The following is a 22,801-nucleotide window of genomic DNA, read 5'->3' on the forward strand; positions in this document are numbered from 1 at the left end:
TTACACCGAGCAAACCTATGGGTTACATACAGGCCTGCACAATTTCTTCACAATTTCCTCCTTGCCAGCCACGCAATGGCCCTGCAAGGTCCTGTTATGCTGATAAAATGTACACAGTGCCACAGAAAGTTCCTACAGTTCTCTCCTTCCTGTTTTACTGCCAATCCTTTTCTCTCACTGTTCATTTATTCCATTACTCATGCTATCTTCAGATTTAAATAGTCAGAGAGCAGAAAGCCTTTATCTTACACTGTGTCACCAAGCACATTAAACACGCACAACAGCACCCAACACCAAAAAAAGACAGGTACTCTCTAATCCTCCAACTTAATCACTTAAACAGCAAAACTACATCTTCTCATGAAATCTAACAGCACAATCTCCATTTTACTCACAAAATGTCACTGAATTCCAAGGCAGTACTCTGCACTTCAGATTTTGAAGCTCAAGACCCAAAATAACTTTGCCCCAAAACTCTATGAAAAAAGTCTGTTCTGCCAGTGAAAACAGATTATCAGAAGATGCAGCAAACCTCATAATGTTAAGCCTTTTAGAGAAGGAGAATTAAATGTTACTTTCTTGTCCCAGTAACTTCAGTTATGTGGCTGTTGTCTAGAGACTACACATGATGCAGCTCTTCTTGTCACAAACTTGTGTTGTGCCTTTATCCTACAGTCTGCTCACTCAGACATAGAACAGGCTGTGGAATATATAGAATAGAATCTATTCCATTTGTACTGATAAAATGCTATCCTAAGTTTAAAAATAGGAAGTAAGTGTAGGCAAGTCAGAAGGGGAATTTAATGATGAGAAGAGAAGCAACCACCTGAACAAAACCTGCTCAGGACCTGCTGATTGTTCGCACCATTGTTGCAGTCCCCCAGAACCAGACTCTGCTGTGGGTCAAGGACAATTTGGGAAGGTGTAGCTCTCTTCTGGCACTCATTCACACTAAATCAATGAAGGGATCACTTCAAAGGACTGCAAAAAGTGAAAAGTTCGAGTAGTTGGGCGTTAACTGTTCCTCATGAATCATTAGGAAACAGAGTCCTGACAGATATTTCCCACAGCACTTTTGGAGGCTCTCTCATTTTGAACCCACCCCTGTATGAACAGGCTTCTGCCTAATTCCCAGTTCAAGTGATAAAATCTTTCCAATGCCTCAGTAAGACAGCTCAACTCAAAAACCCCTTTGCTGTACTTCAGGTCACATTTCAAATATTCTAATGCCAGTTTCCAATGGCTGCAGTACTGGTTTAGCAATTTGATCAATAAGGAGGCGATATCCTGCTCAAGACAAGTGGTTCTCTATTGGAGCCTTTTTCACCCTTTCTGAGAGCATTGCAAAAATGTGACAAAAATTTGCTACTGTAACTTGAAAGCAGGTGGCTGATCATTATGTGAAACAGGTCTTGAAAGTAATTCAGTTGAAGTCCCACACTATCCAAAAATATCCAAAATCCCATTTGTTCCACAAAAGGAAAGCATTTTTAATTTTAACAGTACCAATCAAATTACATCCTTCATGGATTTACTTTATGTTCACACTTCTAATTAGCCAGAAATACTTTTTTCTTTTTAATAAAATCAGCATTATGCAAATAAAAGATGCCACTCTGTCATATCCTTGCATTGACTTCAACAGATCCTCAAAGGTACATCATTATTATTTCAAGCATGTTTTGAAGATTTCTCACTTTCTGAACTTGTTCCTTACCAGTTAATCAGAAAGAAACAGTCTCAAGAACATGATGAAATGAAATTTAGCAAAAAAAACTCATAACAACATTATTATTCATTAATAGCTCCAGGTTAAAAACATTCTAAGACCTAATGTTTATTATTTTTTCCACTTGAAACTGCTGAGACACAATTAAATCCTAAGTTAGTTCTTGTCTCTTCAGCAAACAAGGAGCCCTGATTTCTGCTGATCCCACCAGACATCATACATGTGGACAATTAGGAGTGTCATTAATTACACTGCTGCTGGCAGAGACTAGTTAGTTGTCTGGGAGTGAAGATATTTTTCTGAGCTGCAAATCTCTTCACATTTTGGAGCAGCCCCTTGGGCCTTTAATGACATATATTTAGTATTACAGGAAATTCAATTGTCATAATCAGGCTACTCTATTCAAAATTGTTCACAGACAACAACCACTATTGATCTTGTGAAGGAAATACAAAAAGGACCAAGAGGACAGTCCTTTGACATATTACCTGCTACGGGGAGTGCCACAAAAGGAAATTAAAACTCTCAAAAAGAGAAGAGAAAGATCATCTGATGAAAAGTGCAGCTCATATGCCTAAAAAATGAGAAATTCAATAGATTAAATTTAGCCTATGCTCTCACTGATTTTTCTACAAGAATGTATATGGCAATGCATGTTGTCAAATTCCCCCTGATATAGCTCAAGATGAAAGGGGAAAGACTCATTCTGACAGAAAAAAGAATCCTGTGTGTAATGTAGGGGTCTGGTTCACAGGGCAAAGCTACTCAAGGCAAACTAACACCACTAATAACTACTCTCAGGGTTATTTACATCCTCAGATTGAGTTATTTTGTTCCAAAAAGCTTTTATGAAAGCTAAATTTCATCATAAAAACATGAGAAAATGACCAACTCATGGCTGGTGGCACAGAGGTGGCCAAGTCCCACCAGTACACACACACTGATGCTCTGTATGAGCTGCAGGGAGAGCAGCTTCAGAAAGCTCCTGAGCCCATGTAAATGCAAACAGCACAAAAAACTCCACTCTGAGAACACACTCAGCGCACAGCTAATCAAAACCTCAACACACGTTACTCTCTGCTGCTGTCATTAAAATGAGACAGGCCAAACAGCAAACCATCTTGCACAACCAGTTGCTTAAAGAAGATATAAATTACAGAGCATATGCTGCTTTTCAAACAGCTACCCAGCACTTCAATGCAGCTGCTCTTCCATCCTACAGCAAAACAGAAAAGCAATTATTTCCAGTGACGCAGGCCCGCCATCTGAAGTTATTGGATATACTTTGGCTTCCGTTTCTCTGAAAACAGATTAGATTGTATAAACATCATTTCCATTATTTTAGCACCCCAAACTAAGTGCTTCCCAGACCACAAAGAAAAGAAAAATCCCTTCTTTCTCCTTTATCACCAAACCAAAAACTTACACTACCATAAGCCTGGCCTGAAGCCCTCACACCTTGGAATTAGAGCTGGGGATGAACACCAGCTAGCAGGGAATAGTAACCACCATGGTCAGGGAAGCCCCATTTTCACACAGAGCCCTTGTCAGCAGCACCTGGGAGAGAAGGAAATCTATTCCTCTGCCTTTTCATGGCCATGATAAAGCCAAGTGTATAAGCCATCCCACGGAGTGGCACAGTCTGTTGGCGAGTTGAAAATTTATCTCAGGACTTTCAATGGCATCTGTGTGAGAGCATAAAAAGCCCGTGGCATTCACATTCTCTGCAAAATCCCTTCTCCCAGGATTTTTCTCCTGGGAAGCTGAGAAGCCTCAGAGAAAAAGGAAACCAATTCTTACTCATTTTCTTCTCCTGTGTTTTGCTGCTTTGGAATGTGTCTGGAGATTGTTTACCCACAGGTGGTTGTTTCATTGGTTTCATGTGAATTGTTTTGACTCATTGGCCAGTCAGGGCCAAGCTGTGTCAGGGCTCTGGAAAGAGTCACGAGTTTTCATTATTACCTTTTTAGCATTCTCTAAGTATCCTTTCTGTATTCTTTAGTTTAGTTTAGTACAGTATTCTTTAATGTAATATAGTATCATAAAGTAATAAATTAGCCTTCTGAGAACATGGAGTCAGATTCATCATTCCTTCCTGCCACAGGGCACCCCACAAATACAATAAAAGCCTTCATGGCAAAGATAAAATAGGCATTGGCATTTGTGTATGGCCTCATTTTTATATATTGATTTATATTTAAATCAATCTTCTTTGATGAAATTTATTGTTCATTTGAAGTGTGACACAGCCTTAAAATGAGCCAGCATTTCATAAATTCCAAATTATTTTTAAGCCTGCATACAAATTGATGAAAATTGAATACACAGTCTTAAAATAACTTCTATAGTAACACTCTCTCATACCTAAAGGTAAATAAGTTGGATCCCTCCCTGCCTGCATTTTTTAAACACCCTTCTCTAAACAGGATAGGTGATAGCACCAAAATTTCATAGAAGGGTAAACCATAGTTGTTTCACTCCTGCCAGAGATCACTTAATTTAGATTTTAAATGTCTAAATTACATTTAGACATTTAAATGTAACTCCAGATCAGTTTGCAGGTCTGAAGTTTTGTATTTCATTTCAGAAACAAATATTTCAGCATTTATCTCAAACTGCATGTCACTCACACTCAGAGCTAAGCTATGCCATCAAGTTATGTCAGTCACTTGAGCATCACAATTCCTGATAACCATCCCTGAGAATTTGATGTCTCTTTCTCTCCATAGCACTTCTCCACTTTCACTGAAAAAGCAGTCCTGTCTAAAATAATGGTACAAGTGGAAAATATATTTCTTATTCTTCCTCTTCATGACACTGTTCCCTTCCCAGACAGGAGGAATTAGAGGCTTGGTAGCTGTCTCTGTTCTTTTTGGAACTAGCCCCTCCCGTGGAAAAAGAGCCAGAATAGGGGTTTCAGCTGGCTGATATTTGCCACTGTCCTGCATCACTGCACTGATAAATAGACTTGTATGACTATTTGGGACCTGCACAGCAGCTGGGAAAAAAACCCAAACCTCTCGTTTACTATATGATTTATATTCCAAATGAAGACCAAAAATATGGGAAGCTTCAGGGAAAGCAGGATGCTGAATAAAAAAAAGAGTCTGGTATAAAATAAACACTTATTTGCTCTGCTTAATGGATTTTAAAAGAAACACTATTCCTTCACATATAAAAGGTTACAGAAATTCCTAAAAATTGGCCAGACTTGGTATGATTAATTTTATTTTCATTGATGTTTCACTAATACTTAGTGTGTTTAGGAGGAGGATTAACTTGTAGCCTAACCCAGATCAGCATCAGATTTCAGAAAGCCTCTCCATAAACATATTAAAGGTTTTTGATTTGATCTAAATGAGAAATAAGTAAAAATCAATCTAATTTAAGGTAATGTAAAAGCAAATGGAGCGAATATGATCAATGAGCCAACAACCCCCAGAAAAATCACTGGTGATTTACAGGAAAGCACAGTTACAGAAAAGCTGGACAGCAATTCTCTTCCTCTGAGTATACAACAGCCTCCATGTCTGCCCAAGCCAGGGTTCCAAAAGGAACCCTGACTAGGTTCCTTTAAAACTTTCTGCACAAGGAGGGTTTAAGGCTGAACCCTTGAAAGGTACTAACTTCTAGATAGAAATGTACTAACTTATAGTATTTTGATGTGGATACATCAACATACCGAAATCACAACAAAAGCAGAACAAAAATTGCACTGTACAGTTCAATCAATATAAATCAATTGTCATTAGCAATCTTTGTATGCTGATCATAATGATGCTGGACTTCTTTTCTTTGTCAGTCACTTAGTTTTCATTCCCTGTTATTGAGCTGAGCCAAGTATAGACTGCCTCCACGCTGAGCTGGGTGACTCCTTCAATTAACTTGGGCAAACACATTTGCACAATCAGTTGAGCAACTCAAGGGATATAGCTGGTTAACCTGAAACAAAGGACACCTTCTGGTTCCCTCTCTTTTAAGGTAAGTTCAGTATGGGTTGGGTTTTTTACTGATTGGTTACTTGGTTTGAAGTCTTTTCTGTCTGGGGGCTTGGGGGTTTTGGTTTGGGGTGGGGTTATGGCACTTTTGTGAAGGTGGCTTGGGTTCTTTTCTGGACCAGCTGTGGTCAGTCACACTTCATTTTCCTCCCTGAGCATGTTGCACTTGCACATCTCTGAACCTTCTTGCACTGCAGGGGATTACTGAGTGGTCACCATGCTTCCACTGCATCCCTCAAGCTTGGTTCTTCTCGCTTCCTCCTTCCTCTGCCCCATCATCCCCTTCCCTCTGTTCCCATCCTCCTTTCTCACTGACCTTTCCCCCTGGAATTTCCACCTAAACATCCATCAGGGCAGAAGAGAGCCCAGCCCCACATGGCCTGCACAGTCCTCAGCCAGGCACTGCTCAGCTGTTGGCAGATACACCAGAAACACTTTAAAACCCTCTCAAATACCCAGGAAACCACAGCCAGCCTCACAAGCAGCCAGCCCAGGGTAGACACAGGACCAGCACTGGGTGAAAAGCGAGTGTGAACTGTCGCCCTCAAACCCCAGCATCACCACAGCCCACCTACATCTCAACCAGCCTTTCACACATTGTGATGCACTCCCAAACTTCAATTTTCTCCCTGTCAGCATGTCATCACACATTTAGGCTTGGGCTGGTCTAATCTTGGCCTACAGACACTGCAATTCTTTAAAAATTATGCCAGCAGATAGGCTACCTGTCTGCCCACAGCTTCATTTTAAGGCATCTGCAAAATAGTAACATAGCAACATACTACAGAAATTAAATCTTTTACTAAATAATTGCAATAGCATCATGCCTCTGATCAGTCACATCACAATGAGCTGTGTTTTCACAGCAAAAATTAAACAACATCCTTGCTAACTCATTTTAAAATGAAAAGAAGGAATTAGAGCACTCCAAGGCAGTTCAAGAATCATACTTCAGATAATCCATGGCTAGGCTGCTACATACAGCAAAATCTGTCAGGTAAATTTTCCCCAGTTTCAGGCCAAAGACATTTGTCTGGTATTTCCAGACTGTGGAAAATCCATGTGTCAGCTTTACTGTGAGACACTAGGAAATGTTTAATCTCACATTTTAAGAATTAAATACCAGGTTAAATTCATAACAAGTCCTTTAAAATACAGAGCCATAGAATCATTTTGAGGCTGAGAAGATGGGAGCTTCCTTGCAAGGAAGTTGAATTTGTTACTCACTACCCATTAGGGGAAGAATGAAAACATTACTGATATTTCTACCTGAGTCCCACATTTTTCAAAATGTTTGTCCCCCTGAAAACATAGAGGATTATTTCAAGTGCTGGCTCCTTGTGATCCAAGTGCCAAAGCTGCACAGCAGTAGTGACTGAATGCTCAGCGTTGTTGCTTTACAGGAGTTATTTACCTTGTTGTTTAGGAAACAGAAATCCTATTCCTCAAAACTAACCTTTACTATCTCTCTCTGACAATGTTTGCCAGCACAGCCAGCAGCTCTCATAACATCTCTCACCTCTGCTGTATTTATCCCACGCAGCACCTCTCAGCCTCTGGTCTCAGAGCTGCACAAGCTCCTTGAGACTGTCTCACTTCTCTTAGAGATTTTTTGTGCTCTCGTATTTTTGTACATGGCTTTGATGCCTTTTCCTCATTACTGCCACACTGCTGTTTCTCCAGATCTTTTTTTAAAAATTAAAGAGTGACCTGGACACCATGGGAGTATATTAAAAGTGCAGAGCTTCCAGCCCATTTAGTGGGACTAAAAATACCTAAACGTGCAAATCTAAATTATTTCACCTTGAACTAAAATCTCTCTTCCAAAATACCTGTCAACTGAATTTCATGGAAATCACAACAGTATCCTTAAAAGAAAATAACTTCTCCGCAAGAATTTTTTTACAGAAGCAACTTTTTTAGTGAGCCCAAATAATCAGAATGCTTTAAGAAATTCCACCAGTATGCTATAAATCATTAAGACCATCACAACAATTTTAAAATTCTTTTTTGCAAGATATAAACCAGCAACTATTCAGAAAACTTCTGAATCATACCAATTCAAAAAAAAACCAGTAACAAATTCAGTGAATGCTAATGGATGTTGGGAGTAGCCAGAATGATCGAAGGATCAAAACATAAAATAAAAATTGGAAGTGGTTCTACCACAGAAATGCTTTTTCCAGTACACTGTTTCTTAAATTCAAAGTTCATTCCTTCAGCCTAAAGTATGCCATATTCTTTTTTCTATTTTACTGCATATATTATCACATCATACCATGATCTAGTTCTGCTCACTTTTGAGAATGCCACTTATTTAAAGACAGCTTTGCAAGAGTTACTGTGTTTATATTGCTCAATGTATAATCAATATAAACATTGCCATCTCCTACAGCAGATGGAAAGTGCAGTTCTTAAATTATACATTGGTAAGAAGCTGCTCCTTTGGGTTTATCTGAAAGAGCCACTGAGAAAGATATGGATTAAAATTCAGCTGAAATTACAAAAAAGAACTTAGTGACAAATAGGACATTTGTGACATCAGCATTCCATGATTTGATATGGACTATGCTGAATCTGTAACTTAGAAAGACTTGGGCTATAAGAAATAATTGGGGAGGTTTGAATCTTTTCCCATTTTCTGCTGTGTCTTCACAGGGCAGATGGGAACTCCACAAAAATAGTAATTTTCCACTAAATGGTAACTCTTACAGAGTACCCCTTTAAACTGCTTACAGTGTGTGTGGATAAATATACACCAAAGTGCACCACTGGAAATTAAACCTAGCTAATGATACAGAATAAGGCAGAATAAAACAACAGATACATGAAATATTAGGAAATTGCATACAAAAATCAAATGAAACCTAAAGCGTTTTAATTTGAATTCAGCAAAACTGAGTTTGCTGGCCTTTCATCAAGAAGAAAATAATTTTTATCCCCACCTAGTAAAGGTCAAAATTTTAATTCAAATTTGAGAATACTTAGTTTTGAAATACCAAAGCTTCCAGTCAAAACACAGTTCATGACTTTTCACTCACCATTTTTTAAATAACTAGCCACACTGCACATAAAATTTGAATAAATAAGATGCCACAGAACTGATCCAGTGCTTATGAAGCATTTTGAATACCACGGTGGGAGTTTTTTTGCCTCCTGGATTGAGACACATAAAAGCTCCAAAATATCTGCCCTGTGGAAACAAAACAGCATGTAACAGGGTCAGAAAGCAGAAGAAGGATCTGAAAAGGGCTTGTAGCTTTGATTATGGAAATCTCAATGTGCACATGGAGCAGTTCTCTAAAGACTGTTGCTACACCCTCCAGGCAAGATCTGTCACAACTCTGGGCCAGGAGTAGGTGGGAGCAAACTGGGAAGAGATACACACAGATTCAGCAACAGTCCAACACTGCCATAAGCCACAATATTTTCCTATTTGTTAATTTAACAACTCCACTAATTCTCTGGTGCACCTGTAGGAGCTGTATTATTCATTAATTTACTGGAGGTATCACCACAGTTGGCATAGCAATGAGAAGCCTTTGGGCGTTGAGCTGAAAACCTGAGCACCTGGGAAAGCTTCAGCAAGGAAATAACCCTGTTATTTCTACTTCAAACAGCAAATAAAGCTGTTTTGTATCTCATTTCAAGACCATAATTTCCAAGCCAAAACCCAAGAAACCACCACCAATTTTGTGAACTAGCTCTGTTATAAATAATGACATCACCAACAAATGTGAACATAATACACCTCCTAATGCAACATGTTCCCTCATTTTGGATGCGAGCAGCACAGCAAGAGGGGGACAACATCATTCTGCAGACATCTTTTCTAATCTTGCTTTTCTTTTGGGAAATTTTCTGTCAGAGTACAGACTAGTGCTTTTTCCCACACACTGATGTCACTGAGATGAAAATGGACCACTGGAAATATAGTTACATACACAGATGATTTCTCAGGCTTTTGTATTCTTCATGGGAAACAAGTCCTTCACAATCATTTTCTTGGCACAAATAGTCATGTAATAATAGACACGAGCAAATCTCTTTTCTGCTCAACAAATCTCCATGCAAACCATTTTTCCCATTTCAGAAAAATCCTCCATGTTTTAATATTATGTGCCAGAGCAACATGACAACTACCTACTCTTATCTAACACATAATTTGACTCTTTGGCTTTTCTTTGGAAGGTTCAGAAAGTTTTCCCTTGTCAAGCTGGTTGGAAGGGGAGAAGAGTGGGAAGAAGGCAGTGGAAGTCTGAGAAAACAGCTATAGGAACGTCTCAGAATATTGCCATCAATGGATTAAAACCTATCTGTATGTGTTAGGGGGATGAGAAAAATGTCGCACTCTCTTCACCTAATTTAAACTTAGACTGACAGCAATTAAAATAGAATTTTTCACATGGTTATCCAGACAGTTCTATTTCTTAAGTTTTTTTAATGATAGAATAATTCCAGTTGGATAACTTACAACTTAAAGGGGAAAAAAAGAGATTGCACTATAGCTGCCAGAAGTTGTCTTTAATCTTATTTTGTTGGGGTTACAATATTTTCAGTAGGTGACAGCTGGAGACGAAAGGTAGAAACAAGTCACACAATCAGTCTTGGCTTCTTGAAAGCTAAAAATAAACCCTGGGTTACCTTTTCCTAAATAAAGGCACCAGCAAGAAAAACAATCCAAATGTCTCAGAAAGTCCTGTGATCTTTGAGTCAGTGTCATGTGGTATTACACTCAAGGCTTTACAACAAACTGCTGTGAATTAGTAGTTTAAAGAAATATGTGTAATTAAGCAGTAAATTATTCATACAGCCATGAACAGCTGCTCTGTAGGATTCAAGACATGATCCATGGTATTTATAGAACTATTATGCCTAGTCCTGTTTAAACAACTGGTAAACATTTCAAGTGAAATGATTATTAGAAAGCCAAAAAAAAAAAAAAGAGCAATGTAGGAATCCCAGCTTAAGCCTCTCTCAAAATAGTACATGCTCATTCACCTACATTCTTGCAAATATCACCAACAGTTTGATGGTTTAGTTTTGGACAACAGCTATAAAGATATTGCTAAATAAGAATGGGGATTTTTTTTTTTAACTTCTAGTTCACAACAAAGATAGAAAATAAAGCAGGAGTAATTCACCTCATAAGCAGCATTAAAATCAGGACATAAAAAAGCTTTTGATGAATGAAGTTTGCAATACCTTTGGCAGCTGTACTTTGCCTTAACTCTGTAATGACAACTTCCTCAGAGACAAATTAATAACATAACACAGGATGTCTCTATCTTCCAATCTGAAGGCAGGAAAGCTTCCAAGCGATCACTGTCATACTTTTTTCATTTTGAGTAAGTGTTCATAGCTGAAACACAATTTAGCGGGTTTAGAAATATTATCTAAATTATTTACTTTGTAATATTGGCCAAAATGATTTCTAGATTTTACATCATATGTATTAGCCTTTATATTACAAAAATGTCATCTGGTTTTGAACGGCATTCAGTTTCTAATGTGGTAATAGATAATTAGTTGACTGCTTTTTGTAGGGCAGAAGTAATTTTTAAAATTAAATAGTCCAAAGCTATTTCTAGAAAAAGTTATTGTTTCCTTTTTGCCATTTCATTTTTTATTTTTTAAATGAGAATGTGAACTGTGAGACATAAATCAAAACAAGGGTTCAGTCACAGGATATTCTGAGAATGTAACACTGCACAGAGAGAAAAAGTCAACGGAGTCATAGCAATTCTCTTGTAAAACTGTTCTCAAAATGGTTATTGGGTAATGTGATACTTTGAAATAATAGAAGAATATGACAAATTGTTAAAATAATGAAATTTTCTTTAAAATCTTACTAACTTTACAATAATACCTTTACAATAACTGCCTGAGACATGCCTGTATAAAGCTGATGTTTATTCTTGCAGAACTGTCCCAAATGTCACTAAGAAAATGTCAATGTTAAGTAACCTAGAATAATTTAAATGCATCAGAGCTCTCTGCTGTACCACTTGGAGTTCACAGACCAGATGTCATAAATAGAAGCAGAACCCAGGGTAATCCTTTACGTAACACACCTATTTATTTGTCCTAAGCCTGTTTGTTGTTCTGCTACATCTTACACCAAATTAATCTTTTCCCCCCCCTGCTAGGAGAATAGTAACGTTGGCATTGATGAAGAGAATAAAACCTACATGAAATAATCCTGCCTACTCTTGCTTCTAAATTTCTTTCTACTACAGTAAATTCCTGTTTTCAGTTTCTTGAATGCTGTCATTTATTTTCATTTGATAAACCGGTCCAATGCTTATTCACATGCAAAGCCAAATCAGACACTGTTTAATAAATTCTATGTCCAGATTGTACCATCTCTGATCACAATGAGCACTATCTCTAAAATTATTTCAATGGATGGCAACATAAGTCAAGAGGCAGAATAGGGTCTTTAGAGATTATCAGTACACTTAATTTCTCTCAGAGATAGAGTGTGTTGATTTTTTTTTATAGCCATATTTGGAACACTTAGAGCCAGGTGTTTGCTAAACATGTACAAGCACAAACTCAGGCTGGAGCAGATTTGATATAAACATCATTTCCAGAAAAAACATTTCCAGGCAAACAGCATAGCCTCCATTGTGGTAGAGAATCATCTCAGCAAAAGAACGTGCAATATTTACCAGCTGAAAGTCATCTCAAACCAGCAGAAAAGTTTGACAACACAAACAGCCAGCACACAATGCAAAGAATACAACCCAAAAGGTACCTCCCAAATCCAAACAGAATACACACTGAGAACTCCTGAGAGGGAACCTGTATCCACAACCATCTTTACAAAGGCAGAAAAAGGAACAATTGCTGCTGTTCCTCAATTACCTCTTGGGCATGCTTTCTTTTTCTTCCTTCTTTCTTTACTAGAAGGAAGCTACCGTTGGGTTAAGAAAGAATGAGATGAGCCAGTGTGCTCTGTACACACCCAACCTATCTCTGCCTGCTCTGGTGTCATTTGCCCCTGGACACAAAAGGGGAGATTTCCCTACTCAACAGGATTTCAGGCAGTATTGGGGTTATCCATCTCCAAAGAGAAACAAAGACACTGCAAAGATGAAATAATCATTTCCCCACGGTTTGGCCTTTTTCTCTAGAGGCTTTCAGCTAATTCAGGTGAAAGCAAACTCCTGGTAAGCTATCCCTGGCTGCACTGCTCCCTGAGGGGTTACCAAGCAGTGATATCACAAAGTGTTTCCCAAACAAGCCAGCAGTTCTTGAGCAACATCATTTATCAGTGTTTCTTATTAAGCAACAATGTATCATTTAAAGAGATTGCAATTAAAGATCTCAGTGAATAAGTGAAATTTAACCAATCACAGCTTGTAAGTGGAAATACGTTTAATTACAACAAGTACAACAAACCAACTTATTTTGTACCACTGCAGTTTTGGATTTCACTGTACTCAAAGCCCAAGGAATAAATCCAGAATTTGTGATAGAGAGTTCTTCAGAGCAGCAGTGACCCTGCTTCACCTTGCATATGAAAAACAAGTTGCTCCAGGATTAGTTCACAATTCTGGTCAGAGCATCCTGGCAGCAGCTAATGCTCCATGGGCAACATCAGTGCTATTACTTAATGGTTTCAAAACTACCAGAAAAATCTTAAAACCATTAGGATGATGACTACTCCCATTTATGAAGATTAATATCTGACAGGACTTAAATACCTTTAAGTCACTGGCTACTGTAATACTGAGCTCATTGCTGTTGCAATTTTAAGGCCTGTAAAACTTCTTCTAAAGATGAAAGGATCATGGCACAGAACTCAAACAGCTTTGATTCAAAGGGTTTGTTTCAAGAAAAGCTTGAGCAGCACAGCAGGTAAATTATGGTACAAAATCAGCCCGGGATGTCAAGTGAATTTCACAGTAATGAACTGAATTAGGCATGCTGGCAGATGGAAGCAAGAAAGATATGCATCAGTATGTTAATTGTGTGAGTCTGTCAATGACTTCATCAAGTTTAATCTGCTTGGTTGCCACTCTCTGTAACCTCTGTGACAAGACCACCCCATCTGTCTGGAATTATCAGACACATCCTCTCCTTCCTCAGTGGGTGCAGCTTGATCAGACAAGCAGCAACTGGCATGGAGAGCTTTGGGTTATTTCAGTGACAGATTCAAAGGAAAGAGGCAAGTAATTTTTGAGGAGGCAAACAAAAAACATTGACTGAGCTTTGAATGTGCACAGAAGTGCAGGAAAGCCAAATTACCAGGTAGAGCTGTAATGAACAGACAGTAAAACAACTGCACAATTAGAGTACATAATTGTACTGAGTCTGGCTGAGACTGAGCTAACATTACTCATAGCAGCCTGTGGGATGCTGTGCTTTGGATTTAGGTCTAAACCCATGTCAATACACACCAGTGCCCTGGCTATTGCTCAGCAGGACAGAAGGAAAGGATTAGGTTTCTTCATCCTACTTTGTCCCCAGTGATGCAAGAAGTCAGAAGAGAACACAACCAGGAGAGCTGACCTGAACTGACCAAAGGGATATCCCATATCCCACTTCTCATTGTGCCCAGCAATTCCAATTCAGGGAAAGGAAAGAGACACGAACATTTGTGGTTATGGCACTTTCCTTCCCAAGCAGCCACCATATGTGATGAGGCACAACTGCCTGGACACCTACCTGCTGATGGGAAACAATGAATGAACCCTTTGCTTCAAATTGCTTGCACACAGTTTTTTTTCAATTATTAAACTCTCTCTATCTTGACCCACACGTTTCCCTCTCTTAGTTTTCTAGTTCTCTTCCCTATCCTGCTGTGGGGAATGAGCATGACCATGTATCCCAGCCAAGGTCCCAGCAAGTGGGTAGGAGCTTGGCTGCTAGCTGGGGTCAAGCCACCACACTAACTTAGTATAAAAATATAAATACCTTGAGTTCCACTGTCAAGAGATTGGCACCTTCTGGGCGCAGTGCCCACTAAACCCCTACTTTTTTCCCCCTGCTAAATTCCAATTAGATAAGCAGAAAGCACAACAGCAGCAGTGCCAATGCAAGTATGTATAACCTGTAATTATAAATCCTATGAGAGGATACATGGTCTTCACAAACAATACAAAGTACTGGTTTGAAAGCATTTGGATTCAGAAGTATGCAGGTTCACACTGTCACAACATTCGTAACGTGTGCATTGGGAAAGAGCTCATACTTCTGCTAGAAAAAAAACTTATAACAGGAACCAACAGAAGGCTCTGGTTGCAGATTCTCAAGATCAAAACTGAGATCAGCTCCAAAACCTAAACATTTCTAACCTAGAGAGGCACAGAAGTGCTACCACCAAGCTCCTGCCTCTGTGTCCCACATGCAAGGTTTTTCCATCATGATTTTCCCATCATTTACAGAGCTCCAGGACAAGGTTTAACTGTCTTCATGGCTTATCAGAAGAGATGGATCACAAAAATCAATCTTCTATGTAGTGGATAGAGAAGGTCCCTCAGGATCTTCTGTGTAATTTCATGCAACTGCGATGAGGTGATTTGGCAGGAGTTTTTTTCCTCAAAATGCAGCCTTGGAAACAGTTGAACAAGCAGCTTTATGAAGTAGGAAGCTAATCAAATACACATTTGTAATAGGATAAAGGATTACAGAAAGTGTAGATATGAATAAAACTCAGTTGCAAATAATCACGCTAATTAATTAAACCCTGAACTAAAACTATTGCATTTTCTCAACAAAACCAGCAGTATAATGGGATTCACACAGAACTGAGAACTTCTTCCTCTTTTCCTGGTGTGTGGAGGCAAGCAGCCACCTTCCCATGGACGCCATCACCTATGTGAGCAGCCCCAACACCAGTCCAGCCCCTTAACCTCACAGGGGGCTTCCAGCCACTCCTTGCTGTGGCTGTACAGGGAGCACCCATGTTCCTCCCCGGCTGCAGTCTTGCCCACCCCACCATGGGAGAGGGCTGGCCCTGTTGTGGTGTTGTGAGGGTCTCCAGGACAAGGTGAGAGAAGAGAATTGACTCCAAGTTCTCAGAAAGCTGATTTATTATTTTATGATATTATATTAAAAGAAATTATATATTAAAACTATACTAAAGAAAGAGAATGGAGACATCAGAAGACTAGACAAGAATGACTAATAAAAACCGGTGACAGACTCTGAGTCTGACACAGCTGGCTGTGATTGACCATTAATTAAAAACAATTCACATGCTGGGTAAACACTTCTCCTAATCACATTCCAGAGGAGCACCACATAGAGGAGCTGAGGCTTCTCATCTTCCCAGGAGAAGAAATCCTGGCAAAGGGATTTTTCATAAAATATCATGGTGACATGGCCCTGCTTATGCTCCTCACAGAAAGCATTCTCACCCACAGCTGAGACGCCTGACAGCTGAGCCATCTCACCCGCCTGAGACAGCCCTCCTGAAAAATACTAGAACTGAAAACAAGATCAAGGCCACCTCCTGCTTCTTGGGGAGCACAGTCCAGCACCTGTGGTGGCCAGGGCACTGCCCAGTGGCAGAGGCATCCATCCATCCATCCTTTCAGCAGGAGGCTTCCATGTCTGGAGAGCTTGCACAAGCCAGCATAATAATAAAGAAATATTCTGAATTCCCAGTGCGAGAAACATTTTGATCAATTTAAGATATCTGAGTAAGAAAGGTTTCCTCAAGGGCAAGGACACAAAGATCACAAACCCCAAAAGCTGGCTGTTCTGAAGCAGTGGTATAAAACCAGAAGTACTCTCTACCACTCCACATTACTGTCAGAGTCATCATGAAAAACCCTGATGAATTTAATTCACAGCTATTTTAACAAAAGAATAGACAAAATCTTCACCTACTCTGTCTTCCTTTACAACACCTGCCCACCAAACAGGCAAAAGGATTTGTGATCTTACTAGAAGTGACAGCAACATTTCAACCAGATGCCCATCACATCTTGCAGGAAAGCAATCAAAGCAATCATTATTGGCATTAAAATCTTATTAATGATCAATAATCAAGGAGTCATTTTCAGTATACATATGCTCAGTCTCCATAATTTTCTCTTTTCTTGTTGTACAGTACATTTTCACAAACCCAATTATGTCATATTTTCTAATGCCTGCACTGAACAAGAAACAGGACTCAGAAAAATGAGAGAAGAGCTTAGTACCACTGAAATCAGCACCTTATTTTTCTTCTTGCTATAACCAAGATTTCAGTGGAACACCTAGAAACCTCAGAGGAACCTACATTAAAAAAAAATCACTTCAAAATCTTTGCTCAACTTGTTGCCTAAAGAGAAACAAAGGGTAACATGTGTCTCACTGATAGGTGACTAAAAGCTACTGTAATTAGAGTGGCTGAGTAGCAGATAAGATATTTTCTTTGTATTAAATCTTTGCTGCTTTGTTTGCAATATTTTCACACAAATTATTCCCTTCCACACAGAATTATTTCCTTTAATTTTCATTAAAATTTTTGTTAATGAAAAGCAATATCTCTTGTCTTAAATCAATTAAGAATAAGCCCCTTTACCTTCATTAATCTTCCTGGCATATCCATTTTACTTTGGAATTGTTAAAATTTCTCCCTCCTCAGATATTATCCTACCAGCCACAAATCCATCACATAACACCTACAATAACAAATTTCTCACTATGTTCAAAGTATTTTCTTCAGTTCCCAGTAAATGGACAAGAAAATAAAACAGGATAAAAACCACATTTCTGAAATAACCTGTAATATCCCTCCCTCTCTTCCATGAATACCCATTTTACTTGATTCCCTGAATTCCATGGCTAAAAGATAGGTGTGAAAGAGCTCCACTGCATTTTTAAAATTACTTTTGGCTAAAGCAAACACATTCCTTGCATGCAGTAAAAAACACAGAGCAGTCCCATTCCTGGCATGAGCCAACAGGACACACTGCAAAGATATCTCAAGTGAGGCAGGAAATGAAGAGCTGAAAATTGTTCCACATTTTCTAAGTTCACTGCAAAGTTTTAGTTCCACTTTTTACATTTTTACTATGAACACCACAAATATCAACAAGTTTTGCCCGCACTTTTATGAAAATGCAAAACTACATCTCATTTCATTCCTTGCTATAATGCTGCTTCATTTTCTGAAGAAAGATACTGCTAACATTCACAATGACTGACCTAAACTGGTTAGGAAGGATCCCACCAAATACTGATGTCTAAAGCTGCAAGAGTCACCTTTGGCTCTCTTTCCAGTCAGTGGAGAAAAATGGGCATTCACAGGGCGTGAGTCATCTTGTCCCAGCATCCGCCAGATCTAAACCAGGTCAGACAAAACATGACCTGAGAGCATCCATGGCTTTTCCCTGACTCTGAAGTGTCTCAGCTGGCTGGAGCCCAAATGAAGACATCAATGCTGCGCAGATACAATGGTGGATGATGTGAACCCTGCCCGTTGTGACCAGAGCACAGCGCAAGGCGTGACTGTCACCCCCATGCTCTTCACACAAAGCTCTCCCTGCACTGCTCATCTTTAGGTCCCCAGTCCAGATGATTAACGCCACACGAACAATAGGTATGTCTGTTTGGCAGCCAGACTTCAGAGAGGATGAAAAAGAAAAATTACATTTAGATTGTTCCAACAAATGTTAAACACCTACTGGGAAAAAAACCTCATGTACTAGCAAAGTGGGAAAATCTCATCCTAGACTTCACTTCAGAAGCACTTCTGTATAAATGGGTGGAATATTATGAAGGGAAGAGAAAATGAAAAGAGAGCATATTTCCAACATTATAGGAGCTGGGGAGCTTCTTCGCTGGCCACAATTACCTCTGCCCAATAACTATTTTTCTTCTTCTTAAATATGTTATCACAGAGGCCTTATCACCATTTCTGATTCCATCTCGGGGCTGGCTGGCATTGGCTCTGCTGGACATGGGGGAAGTTTCTGGAAGCCACCAGAAGGTCCCCCCCACTACCAGCACCTGGCCATGCAAACCCAACACATTGTGCAATTCAGAAGTACCTACAGTTACTCTAAATAATGTTATCTGTTACAATTGAGCAGTTTAACCCCCTGCTTTCTGCCACATAGCACATTATGAGCACACACCACATTCAGACCATCTGAAGCTATAGGAAGGCAGCTCCTTCTCTTTAAGCATTGGACTTCACTGTCCGACTGACTCAAAATCATTCACAGCAGTCAGGACCAAGCAGGACTGCTCAGAATTACAGCTTTCTTCTTTAAAAATAACATACTCATGCTTCCACAATAGCCAAACCTCTTTTAAAAAATAAACCAAACAAACCAGGAAACAGGAAAACCACAAAGCTCCTTCAAAGATGCTTCTGAAGAATGTCAGTTGGATGCTGCCATCTCATTTCCAAGTCTCTAAGATCCAAAGAGTTGATGGTAACCATTTTTACCAAAAGTCATTTAAAATGCTGAAGGGAAATGTCCTTTGTCTGCAAATCACACCTATACTACTCTGCAAGTATAATTGTATAGATCCTGCTCTGTACAGTAAGTCATGATGAAAACAAAGCTGTGCAAGTTTCCTCTCCCCTCCATCAACTCCTCCTGACTAGATTCAGCAACAAAGACTGTTTCCTCAGCTTTAGCTTAAATTAAGACATCACAAAACCAGTCATTCCAGATAGTTGAAAGCTAATTAGTTCTGCTTGATGTTCAGCTGCAACATTTTGTAGTGGGGGAGTATTGTGCCAGCTTATGTGATCAAATACTTGGCTTTAAAATATTTTTGAGTGGACTAAAGGGATTGTGGCATCAATAACTTTGTTAACATCTCGCAGGCAAGATGATAAACTTCTGTCAGAGGGTACAACACTGCAGCCTTGATGGAAGTTCTGTAATGAAGAACTATTTGTCCTTACACCAGAAATTATCCATGAAGTTGCTATCCATGAAGTTGCACAACTCCTAAGTATCCAAAACTGCACCTTGATTTCAGTGATGGGAGAGTACATGGAAACATAGTTTTGGATAAAACAAAACAAAACATCCAAACAAAAACAAAAACCATCAACAACACAGCAGCAGCACCAAAATTTATGGTTTACTTCCTAGCCATGAAAACAGAAGCGCCAGGAAATGGGTGGCAATTTGAAAGCACTAGCTGCTCAGCTGAGTAAATAGATCACAGATGTAACAAAAGTACTTGAGATGTCCTGTCACTGCAGTAAAGAAACAAAAGGTCATGTACCCATCTGTCTGCCTACTTCTAGATCTGCCACCAAAATTGAGATGAGATGATGGAGATGGAGCATTGGACAGAACAAGGTGTCTTTGGGTCAATGCTGTCTGCCTCCCAGCTTTGGAGAAGACTTTTGAAGGAGCTTTCAAAGCCCTTTTTGAAACACACCACCTTATTTTTGGTTATTGCAGAAGTTGTATAAGCCATTTGAGACAGAAAGCAACTACAAATATGCAGTAATTTTGTCTGCAAGATATTATTTTCTTTTCATGCCAGTGAGAGACTGTGTGGATGGGAATCCTGATGGTAAAGTTATATAGATATTATCCTGTGAATTTCCTACTGTGTAAAGCTACAGAAATTGACACATTTCAGAGTCTTACCTCCATGTTGTAGCAACTACCTAAAGTTTAAACGAAAAAAAGGGGGTGATTTGTAGTTAACAATTTCCACACAGCAGAATGAAAGTGACAGGAGAAATGCCTACAGGATACCTATTTAAAGGAGTTTTAAAAACCTTGTCTTTCATCACATTAAGACAGCACTTGCAGAGTATTACCCCTCTTCATTTGCCTACAATATTACCTTGTTACAAATTCCGATGAGCAGTCATGTTATAAAACTTCTCAGTCAAAGGAAGGGGGGAAGAAAAGATTGAAGCAAAATATCTGGAGCCATTAAAGCTTTCATACCTAGGAGACTAATTTTAATCCCTGACTTCCAAAATTACAGGGTAACACAGTTTCAACAAGTAGATGTCTTGGTGGTGCTGTAAGTACTGCAGAACAGCTTCCTTCTACATCCTGTCTAAAATTTTCTCTTCTACATTCTTCCTTCCTTTAGCCACATCCTGTCTAAAATTTGCCATAGTACAAAGGATGGCAGGCACAAGACCAAGTTTGCTCTGCAATAGTGCTACCTCTTCAGGAAACCAAAACCCTTCAATGGTTAGCAAGAGTTCTACTGTACATCAGAAATACACTAAAAAAAAAAAAAAAAAATCAAAAGGCTGGAACTGTGGTGTACAGCAAAATATGCAGCTATAGGCAGGGAAGGGCAGCACCTGGGCAAGGCTTCCTTGCTGGAAGGCAAAGGAGCAGAGGGCACAGAGTAGAGGGACTGAGGTAGCAGGACAGAGGAAAGGATGGTGACAAGGCTACCAGAAGTTGTAATTATTGTAATTACAACTGAGGAATTCCAGGACTTGTAGCACTTGTCTCATCACACCTTCTTACACAGCTTCAATTCTGTTGCACATCCCTACCTGTACAGCTGAAATAGCAGCAGTGATTTGTTTTATCTGGGTGTTGTGTTGTGTGGATAAATGTGTTTATCAAGAGGTTCAGATTCAGCCATCAAGGCAGCAGCTGTGCTGGAACAAGCCTGTGCTTCTCCCCTCAGCATTCACTGCAGCTCAGGGTTTCCTTATTGCACCATTCCTCCCTTACCAGCAAACACTGCTCAGCCTCACTGGCAAGGTGCATGTCCTCCCTAACTAGTGGAGGAACTGCCCACTCCATGAAAGCCTTTGGTTGCTAAGGGACAGCTCCATTCATTCCACTGAAGATGACCTGGCACAGGGATCAGCAGAATTTCTGTTGAGCCTTTGCAGGTTTTGGTGGATGAGCCACTGGATGGAATGAGGCTGCTGAGGGATGAAACAGTCATAGCAAAACCCTTTTGTGCAGAAACTCTGCAGCAGCTGCAGCCATGGGCTCCCTTTAAACTTTGAACTCAATGTCTGCTTTAAAGGTGCATAATACTCTGTGTTTTAGGCACAGAAAGAAAGTTTTGGGGCCTTTATTCAAGCTTTTCATTTTAGTGGAGGTTTTTATCCTGATATTTCTGCCTCTCCATTCCCCTTGTGTAAAACAGGAGGGCATCACTTCACCTTGAAAATAGCTACATTGGTGGTAGCAAAGCTTGTAAGATACCACAAATAAAAGCATTACCAAAAACCATTGTTAGAACAAGCACTTTCTATTCAGATCAGGATTTGAATAACCTATGTGAACAACACAGAGAGCCAACTTAAAGTAGAAAATCTAAAACTAGTATCAACTTGCTTTTAATGCCATCCATCTTACAAATTTCATGAGTCATAAATGGAAGAAAGTCTTCCATGGAAGAAATATATGACCTCATAATTAAGAGAATTGTAAAGCACATACACACTTGAGGGAGCTGATATAGGATAGTTTTTAAAGAGCAGTTGTTTAAAAAAAAAATAAGAATTAAGATCTTACTAGAGTAGCAGAAGATATACAGACGAAAGTATTCTCTAGAAGTGGTGGGGTTTTTTTTGCTGTGTTCAAAACTTTAAAAAAAGGCCTTTCCCCTTTCTTAATATCTCTATTGAAGACAAGATCCCAGACTAAACATATTACTCCTGTAAACCATCATAGCATCTCCTACCCTGTGTAGTTAATCCCTTTTCTCAGCAGTGTGTTTTCACACAGGTTTCACAGAACGGGTCAGGCTGGGAGGGACCACAGCGGCTCATCTGGTCCAACCTCCCTGCTCCAGCAGGGTCATCCCAGAGCACATGGTACAGGATTGTGCCCAGATGGTTCTGGAATATCTCCAGTGAGGACAACTCCACAGCCTCTTCAATCAATCTGTTCCAGTGCTCAGAAAATTCACATTAAAAAAGTTGTTCTTCATGTTAAGGTGCACAGGTATCTGCCCATTGCTTCTTGTCCTATGAGCTTTAGCTTTGCTTCCATGCCATCTCATTAGTCACTTTGGAAATCTCAGATGCAAACCAGATGTTTAACTCTTCCTAAATTTCTAGGGGAAGCAGAATTCCCACACAGCTGCCATCCATGTGCTGCCCATAATAAGGCTAAAAATATTGTGTTTCAACTTCCAGTTTCAGAATTTGCTA

Source organism: Fringilla coelebs, assembly GCF_963513975.1.
Source record: "Fringilla coelebs genome assembly, chromosome: 2".
NCBI lineage: Eukaryota > Metazoa > Chordata > Aves > Passeriformes > Fringillidae > Fringilla > Fringilla coelebs.